Source organism: Mirounga leonina, unplaced genomic scaffold (genome assembly GCF_011800145.1).
Source record: "Mirounga leonina isolate KUSES-001 unplaced genomic scaffold, KU_Mleo_1.0 Mir_115, whole genome shotgun sequence".
NCBI classification, from domain to species: Eukaryota; Metazoa; Chordata; class Mammalia; order Carnivora; family Phocidae; genus Mirounga; species Mirounga leonina.
The window spans coordinates 89,194,590-89,206,806 of NW_023270268.1; the positions used below are offsets into that span (position 1 = coordinate 89,194,590).

General features: G+C 36.5%; 1 protein-coding gene across 2 annotated transcripts in view; it reads left to right on the plus strand.

Moving 5' to 3' along the window:
* KPNA1 (karyopherin subunit alpha 1) overlaps nucleotides 1-12,217 on the plus strand; it is a 70,375-nt gene that overhangs the window by 10,528 nt on the left and 47,630 nt on the right. Inside the window, exon 1 of one of the 2 annotated variants that reach the window (XM_035000038.1) lies at nucleotides 6,914-7,818. The exons of the other annotated variant lie outside the window; for it this stretch is intronic. The gene's annotated coding sequence lies outside the window, so the exon portion shown is untranslated. Of the gene's footprint in view, nucleotides 1-6,913; nucleotides 7,819-12,217 lie in introns of those variants that run through there. 2 annotated transcript variants of the gene reach the window in all.

Below are 12,217 nucleotides of genomic sequence, written 5' to 3' on the forward strand. Positions count from 1 at the left end.
TGAATAAATATTTAAGATTTTTTTGATATAGACTCTGTATTTTAGAGCACTTTTAGGTTCATAACAAAATTGAATGGGAAGTAGAGTTCCCACGTACCCCACTACCTTCCCCACCATCAACATTTGCATCAGATTGGTACATTTGTTGTAATGGAACCAACATTGGTACATCTAGAGTCCATAGTTTACATTAAGTTTACATTCATTTTTCACATTGTACATCTATAGGTTTTGACAAATGTATTGTGACAGTATCCACCATTATAGTATCATACAGAATAGTTTCTAAATGCCCTAAAAATCTTCTCTGCTCTTCATCCCTCCCACCCCATAAACCCCTGGCAACCACTGATCTTTTAACTGTTTACATAGTTTTGCCTTTTGTAGAATGTCATATAATTGGAATCATACCCATGTGTTTTTTCAAAATGTTCTCAATGTGACAGATACCCTGTCCCCCACAAAAAGGCGGGGAGGAGGATTTTATATTAAATAATCAATCTCATTTATGGATACTGGTGTAGAAATTTTTCTTTGATGGGTTTTTTTTTTTTTTAATTGAAGTATAGTTGACACAATGTTACATTAGTTTCAGGTATACAAGGTAGTGATTCTATAATTTTATACCTGTGCAGTGCTCACAACAAGTATAGCTACTGTAGGTCACCTTACAACATTGTTATAGTACCATTGACTGTATTCTGTAGAAGATGCTGTACCTTTCAGCCCTGTGATTTATTCATTTCATAACTGAAAGCCTGTATCTCCCACTCCCCTTCACTTCTTTTGCCCATCTCCCCCCACTTCCCTCCCCTCTGGCAAACCACCAGTTTGTTCTTTATATTCATGGGTTGGTTTTGCTTTTTGTTTTGTTTGTTTGCTTTGTTTTTTAGATTCCACATATAAGTGAGATCATAGGGTATTTGTTTTTCTCTGAGTTAACTTCACTTAGTGTAATACCCTCTGGGTCCATCCGTGTTGTCGCAAAGTGGCGAGATTCTTTTTTTTTTTTTTTTTTTGGTGGCAGAATATTCCATTGTACATATATACACCATGTCTTTTTTATTCATTCATCTATCTATGGACATTCAGGTTTCTTCCATATCTTGGCTATTGTAAACAGTGCTGCAGTAAACATAGGGGTACATACATCTTTTCGAATGAGTGTTTCCATTTTCTTTGGGTAAATACCCAGTAGTGGAATTACTGGATCATTTGGTGATTCTATTTTTAATTTTTGAGGAACCTCCATACAGTTTTCTTTAGTGGCTGCACCAGTTTGAATTTTCACTAACAGTGCATGAGGGTCCTTTTTCTCCACGTCCTCTCCAACACTTCTTATTTCTTGTCTTTTTGATACTATTTTGACAGGTGTTAGGTAATATCTCATTGTGATTTTGATTTGTGGTGTAGAAATTTTTAAGAAAATATTAACAGAGAGTTTAAAAGAATGATACACTGTGACCAAGTGTGTTTATTCCAAGAATCAATCATTCAATATTAAGAAATCTGTTAATATCTCACCATATTTAATAGGTCAAAGTAGATAAACTTGACCATTTTAATAACCACCAAAAAGTCATTTGATAAAATTCAACACACATTTCAGGTTTTAAAAACTAGTAAAATAAGTATGGATGGCTAGTACTTAGATGTCATTTTTTAAATAAGTATCTCAAAACAATACTGCAACACAACTGGAGCTCATAGATTGCTGCTGGGAATGCATGATGGTACAGCCACTTTGAAAAACAGTTTGACAGTCTTAGAAAGGTAAACATATTCTTACTGTATGACCCAGCAGTGTCCTCCTAGGTGTTTACCCAAGAAAAATGAAAATATTCGTTCACACAAAAACCGTATATGAGTGTTTCTAGTGGCTTATTTATAATCACCAAAAATTGCACCAACCCAAATGTCTATCAAGTGGTGAATAACGTGTGGAATACATTGGAATACAATTCAGCAATAAAAGGAATGAATTACTGAAAGATAAAACAACACTTATGAATCTCAAATTAGTTAATACTGACTGAAAGAAGCCACACTCAAAAGGCTACATACTGGATGATTCCATTTATTTTGCATTCTGGAAAATGCAAAACTGTAGGGGCAGAAAATAAATCATTGAGTACCGGGGGTTGGGGTGGGAGTGGATTTACTAGAAAGAGACCTGACAGAACTTTTCATAGTAAAAATGTTCTCTGTTTGTGGTGGTATTTACTTAAATGTTAAGTTTTACTGTATGTAAGTTATAAATAATACCTCAGTAAACCTGGCTTTAAAAAAAATACCCATCTCAGATCTGTACCTCTGAAACAAATAATGCAATATATGTGAAGAAAAAAAAAAGAAGAAGAAGGTAGCGGGAGGGGAAGAATGAAGCGGGGGAAATTGGAGGGGTAAATGAACCATGAGAGACGATGGACTCTGAAAAACAAACAGGGTTCTAGAGGGGAGGGGGGTGGGAGGATGGGTTAGCCTGGTGGTGGGTATTGAGGAGGGCACATTCTGCATGGAGCACTGGGTGTTATGCACAAACAATGAATCATGGAACACTTCATCTAAAACTAATGATGTAATGTATGGGGATTAACATAAGAATAAAAAAAATAAAGTAAAATAAAATATAAAATAAAATAAAAAAATACCCTAGTATCATGTTTAATAACAAAATAGTAGACATAGATCAAAACTGGAAATGAGATAAAAATGCCTGCTCTAACCTTTGTTGCTTAATTAACATTGTAACTTTGTCCTGGAAGTACTAGTTAAATATTTTAAAATAGGAAGTGAAATGAAATACAGACTTTAGAATGGAGGAGGCAAAAGTTAAAATTTTTTAGCGATGTTAAGTATCGAGAGTGTCAACTGAAAGTATCAGAAACAGAATTCAGTAGCTGATTTAATTCATTGGCTGTCTTAAAAAGTTAATATATGTATAGTAATGAGTAATTTTTTCATATATAGACAGTAGCCAATTAGAATATAATGGAAGGGAATTTCACATTTATCATTGCAACAAAAAAGATCAATGTAAATACATATTTAATTCTTGACCAAAAGACAGTATTTTTAAAGATGTTGAGTTCCTTAATCTATGATTAGAATGTTATCTGAAGGGCGCCTGGGTGGCTCAGTCGGTTAAGCGACTGCCTTCGGCTCAGGTCATGATCCCAGAGTCCTGGGATTGAGTCCCACATCGGGCTCCCGGCTCAGTAAGGAGCCTGCTTCTCCCTCTGACCCTATCCCCTCTCATGCTGTTTCTCTCTCTCTCTCTCTCTCTCAAATAAATAAATAAAATCTTTAAAAAAAAAATGTTATCTGAATATCCAGTGACTGTTTTTTTCTTAAGACAGAAAAGATTGGGAACGCCTGGGTGGTTCAGTCAGTTAAAGTGTCTGCTTTCATCTCAGGTGATGATCCCAGGGTTCTGGGATCGAGTCCCGCATTGGGCTCCTTGCTTGGCGAGGAACCTGCTCTCCCTCTGCCTGCTGCTCCTCCTGCTTGTGCTCTCTCTCTCTGACAAATAAATAAATAAATCTTTAAAAAAAAAAAAGATTGGATTAAGTGTTCTTAAATTTTTTGGCCTGGGAACTTCTTTATACTCTTAACTTATTGAGGACCCCCAAAGAACTTTTGTTTATGTTGCTGTTTTGTATCAGTTAATATTTACTGTATTAGAAATTAAAACAAAATTTTAAAACACAGAAATACACAACACACATTCCATTAGGCGTCAGAGTGATGATGTCATCATGTCATGAAGCTTCTGAAAAACTTAGGAGTGAAAGTGAAAATAAAGCATATATAACATCTTAGTATTATGAAAATAGTTTTCATGAGAAGCATTTTTTCACATATGATATTGTCAAATATGGAAAAGTTTGAGTCAGTCTTGAGTTAACAGTGATAGTGGTGGGAACTGATGCACTCATATTCACTGGTGTACATTGGTGCAATATTTTAGGGGGTTCTTTGAACTATCAAAATTTTAAGTGCACATGCTTTAGATCTTTACATTCCACTGTTTAGAATTCATTATTGGATATAATTGCAGAATATATGCAAATACATGAAGGAGAATATTGGTTACAGCATTGTTTGTGATAGAAAATTGGAGACAAGCTTAATTGTCAGTGATGTTTAGGGTCTGGTCCTTATGGTATAAAAATTACTATATTAGGGCACCTGGGTGGCTCAGTCATTAAGCATCTGCCTTTGGCTCAGGTCATGATCCCAGGGTCCTGGGATCGAGCCCTGCATCGGGCTCCCCGCTCAGCGGGAAGCCTGCTTCTCCCTCTCCCACTGCTTATGTTCCCTCTCTTGCTGTGTCTCTGTCAAATAAATAAATAAAATCTTAAAAAAAAATTACTATATTAAAAATAATTTAACTCTATAGGCATTGTATGGAAGGTTGTCCAGAGTTAAAGCAAAAGTGCAGAATTGTGTTTATAATTTCCCATCGGTGTACAATAAAAACCAGAAGGATATGTGTATACTTGTATAACCAGTTTTTGAAAGGATATGCGGAGAACTTGATGGTTACCTTTAGGCAGGGGTACATTTTCATTTATCTTTTTATACCCTTCTGTATTGTTTGTTTTTAATGTGAGCCATTTTTGTAATTTAAAAGGGAAGAATATTTCAAAGGCACAGATGCACTATATGGATGATAGAAATTACTAGTTTGAGCGTTGGAGTAATTTGTGAGTTCTCAGATACCACAATTTAACCAAAAAAGAAAGAGAAAACAGGTGCTGGCATTTCTCATGTCTGTGTACTTTTAAAGAGCAGTTGCTGTGATCGAATACAACTTAGTGCTAATCTTCATCAGTTGTACTTTCTAACGTCTGTCCTTTAATTTGTACTCTTCTGTTTTGTGGGTGTTTCTCTTTTAACTTCAACTGTTGAAATAGTTTCTATTCTTCACAACCTAGCTGAAACACCATCTTCTCTATGGAGCTATACCTCATCACTTTAGTCAGAAGAGATCTTTTTTTGAACCTTTAGAGCTATTTATAGCCATTTCTTCATTACACAAATATCAGGTGTGAGCTATATAAGGGCTAGACAGTGGGAGTACGCTTTCATCTTCTCTTTACCTTAGAAGGTAATATCCCCATTGTGCAAGTGAGGAAACCAAGGCTCACAGAAGTTTAGTATTTTTTCTACATCACTGTGCTAAGAAGTAAATTTGAAAACAGGATTTCAAGGCCAGCCCTCTTCTCTGGACTTGCTTTTTATGTCACTTTAATAAAAGGAAGCAAGTTAATAGTAGTTTTGTATGAGCATTTCTTTCCTTTTAGATTTTTTTATATTTAAAAAAAAGTTTTTGCTATAATTTCAAGCTTATAGGAATTTTAAGAAGTGTACAAAGGTCCTCTTTTTACCCTTCAACCCCACTCCTCAGTTGTTCATTTTACCTTTTACTCCATTTGTTTTATCACTTTTTCTCTCTGTATATGTGTATTTCTAACATTGTTTTCCCTTAATTGTGTGCCCTTCCCCTCCATGTTGAGTACAGGCTTCCAATTACTGAAGTCCAATTGGTTTTTGGTATGGTAAAGATTTATCAAGTCTGCCCTGTTACCGTAGGCTTTCTCCTTTCTTTGACCTAAAACTTCTGATTCTTGAACTTGGGTCATCATTGTAACACTGCTATTATTATGCTATATTGTGATATTTCAGAGCCAAAATGCTGCTTGCTTCAGGAATCCAGCTTTTTTCTCTAGATCATTTCTCAGCACCGTTAAATAATTCCTTCATAATTATTTGCAAATTCTCATCTGCATTGCCTCTGCCTTTCAGTCCGATAAAGCTCAATCTGACAAATTACCACCAGGTGTATTGTATATATTAGTCTGTTTGGGAGCCATAAAAAATACCACAGATTGGGTGGCTTAAACAACAGAAATCCATTTTATCCCAGTTCTGGAGGCTAGAAGTCCAAGATCAAGGTGCCAACAGGGTTGGTTTCCTGTGGGGCCTATCATCCTGACGTGTGGATGACTACCTTCTTGCTGTTTCCTCACATGGCCTTTTTGTGTGTGTACATAGGGGGTGGGGTTGGGGGAACAGATCTCGGGTGTCTCTTCCTCTTCTTGTAAGGACACTAGTTCTACTGGATTAGAACCCCACTCTTATGAACCCATTTAACCTTAATTACCTCCTTAAAGGCCCTATATCCAAATGTAGTCGTTATGGAAGTTAGGGCTTTAATACATAGTTGGTAGGGGGGAGCACAGTTCAGTACATAATAGTAGAACATCAGGTTTATAATCAGGAACCTAGGTTCATATCCTTGCTTTATCTTGTATTAAGTGTGTAACCCTGGCCAAGTCACTTAACCTCTTTTAGCATCTTGAATCCTTAACTGTGAAGGATGAGAATAGTAATTTCTTGCCTTGTATGTTTGTTGAGACATTCAGGTAGGGGCGCCTGGCTGGCTCAGTCGGTTAAGTGGCTGCCTTCGGCTCAGGTCATGATCCCAGGGTCCCTGGGATCGAGCCCCGCATTGGGCTCCCTGCTCGGCGGGGAGCCTGCCTCTCCATCTCCCTCTGCCTGCCTCTCTGCCTACCTGTTCTCTCTCTCTCTCTGTCAAATAAATAAATAAAATCTTTAAAAAAAAAAAAAGACATTCAGGTAAAATAGATGTTGCAACATAGCACATTATAAATCAAATGATTCTCAATCCAGGCTTGCAGTACAGTCATTCTTAAAAATAACTCTTTTGTGGGGCACCTGGGTGGCTCAGTTGGTTAAGCGTCTGCCTTCAGCTCAGGTCATGATCCCGGAGTCCCGGGATTGGGTCTTGCATCGGGCTCCCTGCTCAGTGGGGAGTCTGCCTCTCCCTCTGGCCCTCTCCCCTGTCATGTTCTCTCTCTATCTCTGTCTCTCAAATAAATAAAGAAAATCTTTAAAAAAAATAAAAATAAATTAAAAAAAAATAACTGATTTGTGAATTCCAGCCTGACCGCATGAGGAGCTCTACAGACCCACTCCCTAGAAAATTGGGGAAAACTTGAAAAACAACTATTAAAAGCTTCTGGAAATGGTCGAAGGGTGTACAGTAAATGAATAGCTTCCAGTTGGAGGGAAGGTTTTCTTGGGAGGAGCAGGACATTAGGATTTCTCATCCTACCCCTAGCTGCCTAGCTGCTGAAGCTAAGTTCTGGGTATATGTGGTGGAGAGGCAGAGAACTACCTTCTGCCCAATCCCCACTTGTGGAACAGAGGCTCTACCTGGGTGCAGAGCTGCTGGGAGTACTGGAGAATACATCATCTTTTCTGTTTTCTAGGGTGGTGATTCCATGTCAGAAGAGACAAGCTGAGAAAACCTTAGGCTGCCGCCTACCCTCAACAAAATATTCCACTGCTATAGGGGATAGCTCTGAAAGAAGTGTGCTGTTGTCTGCACCCCCAGCTTGGGGGTCTGGTTCAGAGATTTGGTAGGGTGCTTAGGGGGAGAAGCAGGTCATAAAATGCTCCTAATCTCTTCAAGGAATTGACTTACAAGGGAGCCCAGATAAGAATAATAGCTGACTTCTCAGCAGAAACAGTGGAGGCCAGAGGCAGTGTAATAATATATATGAAGTGCTCAAAGACAAATATAGTCAACCAAAAATCCTATATATCCAGCAAAGCTATCTTTTTAAAATGATAGTGAAATGAAGATTTTCCCAGGTAAACAGGAATTGAGAGAGTTTATTACTAGCAGACCCACCTTGCAAGAATGCTAAAGGAAGTTCTTTAAGCTGAAAGCAAGTGATCCCAGATGGTAATTTGAATCCATATGAACAAAGAGTACCAGTAAAGGTAATTATGTAATTTTCAAAGAGAATATTACCACATATTTTTTCTTCTTTTTACTCAAAACTGATTTAAAAAGCAGTTGTGTGGGGTGTGTGGGTGATGCAGTTGGTTAGGCATGTGACTCTTGGTTATGCTCAGGTCACAATCACAGGGTCACGAGATGGAGCCTTGTGTTGGGCTTGTGCTTAGTATGGAGTCTGCTTCAGATTCTCTCTCTCCCCATGCCTGCTTGTGCTAGCTCTTTCTCTCTTTCTCTCTCCTAAAATAAATAAATAAATCTTTTAAAAAAAGCAGTTGTATAAAATAATATGTGTATAATGTGTTCTTGGGCCTATAAGGTTTAGAAATGTAGTATATTTGTAATGTATCTGTCAATAGCAGCACATAGAAGGTGAGTGGAGGCAAAACTATGTCAAGCTAAGGAAATGACTATATGTGATAAAGTCATAATTATAACATCGTGTATTGTTGGATTTGTAACATTAAATGTAATATGTATCACAACAATGCCATCAAATGGAGAAAAAGGCAATCGAACTATATAGCATAACATTTCTATATCTTACTGGAATTAAGCTGGTATAAGTCTGAAGCTGCTATAAGTTTGAAGTTGAAATGTATTGAGCAGCCCATACGGAGAAAAACTAAAAAAAAAAAAAAATTACAGTGAAAGGTCATTAAAGAAATTTAAGTCCTTCACTAGAAAATACCCACTTAATGGAAAAGAAAGCAGTCAAAGAGTAATAAAGGAAACAAAAAAGACATGAGACACGTAGAAAATGAAAAAGCAGTCATAAATCAACAACGTAAGCAATATTATTAAACATGAATTGATTAAACTATATAATAAAAAAAGGGCAGGTGTGCCTGGGTGGCTCAGTCGTTAAGCATCTGCCTTCGGCTCAGGTCATGATCCCGGAGTCCTGGGATAGAGCCCCGCATTGGGCTCCCTGCTCGGCGGGGAGCCTGCTTCTCCCTCTCCCACTCCCCCTGCTTGTTTTCCCTCTCTCGATGTGTCTCTCTCTGTCAAATAAATAAAATCTTTAAAAAAAAAAAAAAAGGTGGAGATTGTCAGAGTATCCAATTATATGCTCTCTACAAGAGATGTACTTTAAAGATACAAATACATTGAAAGTATAAGGATGGAAGATCTATTATGCAAACAACAACCACAAGAAACTTGAGTGGCTATACTAATATCAGAAAAAATAGACTTAAAACAAAAAATGTTACTAGAGAGAAAGAGGGATGAAAGAGCCAATCCATTAGAAAGATAAAGGTTATAAATATATATGTACCTAATAACAGCACCAAAATACAAGAAGCAAAACCTGACAGAAATGAAGAGAAAAGTAAACAATATAGCGATAATGGTTGGGAGACTACGATATCCCACTTTTAGTAATGGACAAAACAACTAGGCATAAGATCAACAAAGAAACCACAGTATAAACCAACTAGAGCTAGGAGACATCTGTAGAATACCACCAGCACCCAGCAACAATAGAATATATATTCTTCTCAAGTGAATGTGGGACATTTTCAAGGATAAACCAAATGCTAGGCCACAAAACATCTTAAAAGGATTGAAATAATACAAAGGTTGTTCTCTGACCACAGTGGAAAGAAATTAGAAATCACTAACAAATTTGGGGAACTCACAAATATATGGAAATTAACATGCTCCCAAATAACCAGTAGGTCAAAGAAGAAATGAAAAGAGAAATCAGAAAATAGTTTGAGATAAATGAAAATGAATTTACCACTTAAGAAAACATGGGATACAGCTAAAGCAGTGCTTACAGGGAAACTTTTAGTAATAAATGCTTATATAAAGAAAGAAGAAAGATCTCAAATTACTAACTAACCTTACACCTTAAGTCACTGGAAAAAGAAGAGCAAAGTAAACCTAAAACAAGCAGAAGGAGGAAAATAATAAAGCTGAGAGTAGAAATTAATGAACTAGAAAATAGGAAAAAAGTAGAGAAAATTAAGGAAACCAAAAACTGGTTCTTTGAAAAGATAAGCAAAATTGGCAGACTGACATAGAAAAAAAGAGGACTTAAATTACTTGAATCAGAAATAACAGAGGGACCATTACTACTGGGATTACAAAAATGGAAAGGATTATAAAGGAATACTATGAACAGCTGCATACCAATGAATTAACATAGCTTAGATAAAATGGACAATTTTTTAAAAGATTTATTCATTTATTTTCAAGAGCGCGAGCATGAGGGGGAGGGAGGGACAGAGGGAGAGAAAGAGAATCTCAAGCAGACTCCCTGCTGAGTGTGGACCCCATCACAGGATTTGATCTCACAACACTGAGATCTTGAGACCTGAACCGAAACCAAGAGTTGGACGCCCAACCGACTGAGTCACCCAGGCACCCCTAAAATGGAAAATTTTTTAGAAAGATGGCTGCTGAAGCTGACTTACATAGACAAACTGAATAGACCTATAGCAAGTGAAGAGATTGGATTAATCATGAAGCTACCCACAAAGAAAAGCACAGGCCCATATGGCTTCACTGCTAAATTCTACCAAACACTTAAAGAAGAATTAATACTAACTCTTCCTAAAAATTGAGAGGGAGAACACTTCCCAACTTATTTTATGAAGCTAGTATTAGTGTTACCCTGATACCAAAGACATCACAAGAAAACTACAGACCACTATCTCTTATGAAGATGAACACAAAAATCCTCAAAATACTAGCAAACCTAATTCACCAGCATATAAAAAGAATTTTACACCACGATCAAGTGGCATAATATCCCAGAAATGCAAAGTTAGTGTGAAGTTCACTAACCAATTAATATAACATATCAGGAAATAAAAAACAAAAGTCACATTGTTCTCAGAATAGACACAAAAAAAATTTGACAAAATCTAACACCCTTTAACTGATAAAAACACTCAAAAAACGAGGTCTAGAAGGGAACTTTCTCAACATGAATAAAGACACCTATGAAAAACTCAAAGATAACATCATACTTAATGGGGAAAACTGAACACTTTTCCTCTACAATCAGAAATAAGACAAGAGTGCCTGCTTTCTCCATTTCTATTTGACATTATAGTAGAGGTTCTAGCTATGGCAGTTTTGAAAAAAAAAATAAGGAAAAGAAAGAAAAATACACAAAGGCTTCAAGATTGGAAAGAAAGAAACAAAACTGTCTCTCATAGAGGATATGATTTTGTATGAAATGACTTAGAAAATCCACTAAAAAAATATTAGTACTAATAACAAGTTCAGCAAAGTTGCAAAATACAAAATCAGTATACAAAAATTAATTGTGTTTCTATAGACTTGTGAACAATCCAAAAGTGAGATTAAGAAAAAAATTCCATTTTTTAAAAAACATATTTATTTATTCATGAGAGTCAGAGAGAGAGAGAGACGCAGAGGCAGAGGGAGAAGCAGGCTCCCCACTTAGCAGGGAGCCCGATGCGGGACTCGATCTCAGGACCCTGGGATCATGACCTGAGCCGAAGGCAGACGCTTAACCATCTGAGCCACCCAGGCGCCCGAAAAATATTCCATTTATAATAGCATCAAAAAAATTAAGACAGGAATAAATTTAACAAAAGAAGTGTAAAACACTGGAAACTACAAAATATTGTTGAAAGAAACTAGAGAAGATCTAAGAGAAAAATATCCTGTCTGTGGATTGGAAGATTGAACATTAAGATGGCAATACTCCCCACATTAACCTACAGATTCAGTGTAGTCCATATTAGAATCCCAGCTGACTTCTTTGTAGAAATTGACAAACTAATCCTAAAAATCATATGGAATTGCAGGGTGTCTGGAAGAGCCAAAACAATCTTGAAAAAGAATAAGATAGGAGAACTTATACTTCCTGATTTCAAAACTTACTACAAAAATGGTAGTCAAGATTGTGTGGAATCAGCACAAGGATATACATACAAATCAATGGAATATAATTGAGTTGAGAAATAAAGCCATATAGATGTGGTTAATTTGTCTTTCAACAAGGGTGTCAGGACCATTAGATGGAGAAATGGTGCCTGGAACAAATGGGTAGCCATATGTGAAATAATGTAGTTGTACCCTTACCTCATACCATGAATAATAATTAACTCAAAGTAGATGACAGACCTAAATGTAAGAGCTAAAACTTTAAAACTCTTAGAAGGAAATTTAGGATTAAGAATCCCTAAGTATGACACTAAAAGCATGAGCAACAACAACAAAAAGATTAATTTGGACTTCATCAAAATTAAAAACTTTTGTGCTTCAAAGGACACCATTAAGAAAGCGTAAAGAAAACCTATAGAGTGAAAGAAAATATTTAAAAACTGTATATCTGATAAGGGACTTTTTTTTTAAGAGGTCCATTTTTTTTTGAGAGAGAGCATGCTGGAGGGAAAA